Here is a 3,938-nt window from a genome sequence, read left to right on the forward strand (position 1 = left end):
CACTAAAAGAAAAATAAAAAAATTTAGTTTGATATGTTTTACTGTCTTTTTGTTACCACTTTCCATTACCAATACAAACCCGGGACTACCCCGGGATCACGAGATTAATTATAGACAGTCCCGAAATCCTGGGTTGCAATATTCGACAGGGATCGAATTCTCTATGGCCCGACTCATCATTTTCAATCAATTACCGGCGAGGTTCAAAAAAGGCGGAATTTTTGCTAAAGCATTTTCTACCAGCTATACTTTAAACGTACGAGAAAAACGAGTGTGGGTGTGGAGAAACCAAAACACATGATGTGAATATCATATACCTAATGCGTATAAATGTAATAAACTTCACACGCTTTTGAGAACGTCATGATGAACTCTCAGGCATGCAGGTTTCCTCACGATGTTTTCCTCCAACATCAAGTTAAGTAACTTATTTTAATTGATGGTTGTATCTACAAAAAATTTGAGGTTTGAGCCGGAGATCGATCACGGTCACCCGACAGGGAGACCGAAGCTCTAACCACTACGCTATCACCGGTTTTTACCTAATTATTTCACCTAAGGTCGGCAATTCGAACAAGTATTATTTTATCAATCCACAGTTAATAACATGTACACGAAAGACCAAATAAACTTTCAAAATTAAAATAGCTACCCACCTACGTCCAAACATTTGCTTTGACTCCAATTTATACCAGCGCCGCTTCAGAGCCAGTCATAAAAATTACCATATACGCTTGTACGCCACGAATAATATTGTATGTTATAAAAAGTATGCAAATGTGTATTTTAATCGCTTTCTAACCGACTTCCAAACGGCGGATTATATCCACACATGCATTCAAATATACAACGTGTAACAGAATTACGAAATAATATTGAAGGATGCATGGTTATATTTCATAAGGAATCGGCCTGCAAAAATATTAAATCAAAAGAAACATATTTATTTTTCTATACAAACGAATTCAAAAAAATCTAAGTGTTATGACAACCCTATTGAAGGTAAAAGACCGACACGCACATAGTGCCTATGCTACGCGAAGCGTACTTAATAAAGTGACTCGTGATCATTGACAACGACGTTGTAGTCAGTAGTTGACTTTAAAGTCTTGAACACCGTTGCTACAAAATTCTAAATTCTAAATTCATTAATTTCAAGTAAGCCTAATACGAGCACTTTTGAAACGTCAAGTCTGTCTGTGTGTAGTGACTCTACCGGTTCGGAAGGCAGATTCTACCGAGAAGACGCCGGCAAGAAACTCAGCAGTTGCTCTTTCCCAACATCAACAATTTCCATTTTACATTTTAAAATTCATTTTTCTATTTTGTGTGAGATGAAAGCGGAACCGGATGCTTCCAAGCAACCTTGTCATTGAAAAATTCATCAATTGTATAGTAACCTCGCTGTAATAAATTTGTTTTAACATATTCTTTAAACTTATGCATTGGTAGGTCCACAATTACCTTAGGAATAAGATACATTTCGGAGAGCGTGCTCAGGAGCTATTCGATTTGTTTAAACCATCTCCTTTCTACTATCGAAATGCGAAGCACCGGAAGAAACACCAACAATACGTAAGAAGCGCTTTGCTTTTTCCTTTCTGATACGCACCGCAAAGGTCTGGAATGCCCTTCCGTATTCCGTCTTCCCCGATACTTTTAATATGGGTACCTTCGAACGAGAGGTAATATGCATCTTCTAGGCAAACACGCCCCATCTTAAGCTGCATCATCATTTACCATTAAAAAGAATTGCAGTCATACGCTAGTATACATATTTAAAAAGAATAAAAATGACTGCTGGTTGGTGCAGTGGGCAGTGACCCTAATTGCTGGGTGTGATGGACATGAACAATTTAAACATAGAAAAATCTACCCTTTTTACGACCTCGCTCACTTGCAGCACTGCGTACGAGTGTGCATAAGTGGGATGTCCCCGGCTCGATCATCGCTATGGCCAATTGGGGAATTTGTAATTTTTGCATTTTCCCTGGTGCAGTCTTGTGAGAGGTTTGCCCGTGGATAGTTACCACCCCATTACAGGCCCACTGCAGAGCACGGGTCTCCTTCCACAATTTACAATGAGAAGGGTTCGCCACGCTGGCCCAGTGCGGATTGGTGGATACCGCATACTGGTACGATACCGCATATTTATTTATTCAAACAAAAAAATAACATCCCTATCCCCTACTAATATTATAAATGTCAATGTAAGTTTGTTTGTTACGCTTTCACGCAAAAACTACTTAACCGATCCTCATGAAACTTTGTACACATATTCTTGGAAGTGTTAGAAGTAATAAAGGATACTTTTTATCTCGACATTAAGCTCGGTTCCTTTGGGAGAGGAGAAGAAAGTGTTTGATGATTTTACACCATAACTCCGACAAATTATAACCGATTTCAATAATTATTTTTGTACTATAGAGGTTATAATATGTGTTTAATTTTGCCCAAACTTTGTGTAGATCTGATGAATGTAGTTGGAGATAGAGGACAGAACTCCTCAGCGGACAACAGCAAACCCCTCATTTAAGGCTTAGCGATACTGAATACTTTTACATTTACATTTTTTTAGAACTACAAACAAATTGAATGCCACATCAAAAAACAAAATGAAACGCAGACGAAGTCGCGGGCAACAGCTTGTAATATTATAAATGTGAATGAAAGTTTGTTTGTTACGCTTTCACTCAAAAACTACTGAACCGATCATCATGAAACTCTGGAAACGTATTCTTGCAGGCAATAGAAGTAATATAGGATACTGTTTATTCCGATATTATGCTCATTTAAGTTGGGAGAGGTGATGAAAAAGCTTGACGATTTTACACAAGGACTATAAAAAAAATTATAGAAATGTTCTTCGTTAACCTTTAGCATATAAATCAACTAACAATGCGATTTCGTTTCGTCCTATAACGATTACTATTTTTTGTAAGTGATAGGAGAAACTGAGACTGGTCAGACAGTTCTTTTAAGATATTGTTTATGCGAATAGATTTTTTTTTTTTATAAGAATACACAACCTTATTATTTCAGTACAACTACACCTAAATTTAATGACCATGTGTCTCAAAAAACAAAAGCAAACGCAGACGAAGTCGCGGGCAACAGCTAGTGTTTTATAAGTTCTCCGCACCCTTAAGCCTTGTCGACTTATCAGGGTACTGTACATTTTTCTTAAATGACATATTAGGTACTTAAATACTAAAATAAAACGAAACAACAGTCACCATGCTCGCAATGTAGGTATGCGAGGAAACATATTGTTGATAGGGCATTCTGCAACTTAAACAGTATCAAAACCCATTGCGTAGTTCGAAGAAGTGTAAACGGACTAGGGTTTAATATTAGGTATATAAAACCCTTCTTGGTTTACACTACCCCTAACAGGTAACCCCTATATGATCATCCACAGTGGCGTGCACAGGGTTTTTTACCGGGGTATGCATAAAGCAGGTACTTGGCATAAAATGGAAAATTTCCCCTCCAATATGGCTATATAAAATTATTTGGGTATGCAGTGCTTTTGCACATGTATGAAGTGCACGCCACTGATCATCCACTGCATAATTACCACCAGGTGACTTTGACATCAAGGGCTAACTTCTATGTTAATCATAATCATTTATTTGCAAAAAAACATGTGAAATTATATATGTTAAAAATATTATAAAGAACAATGTTTTAGTCCATTTAGAGGCATGCAAATCTTAACTTAAAAATAATTAAAAACATTCATAATTAGATTACGTCAATTATAATAAAAATTAATTAAATAAATAAATAAATACGACAATACACACACCGCCATCTAGCCCCAAAGTAAGCGTAGCTTGTGTTATGGGTACTAAGACGACTGATGAATATTTTTATGAATAATATACATAAATACTTAGAATATACATATAAACACCCAGACACTGACAAACATT

This window comes from Pararge aegeria, chromosome 19 (assembly GCF_905163445.1).
Source record: "Pararge aegeria chromosome 19, ilParAegt1.1, whole genome shotgun sequence".
In the NCBI taxonomy this organism is placed as follows: domain Eukaryota; kingdom Metazoa; phylum Arthropoda; class Insecta; order Lepidoptera; family Nymphalidae; genus Pararge; species Pararge aegeria.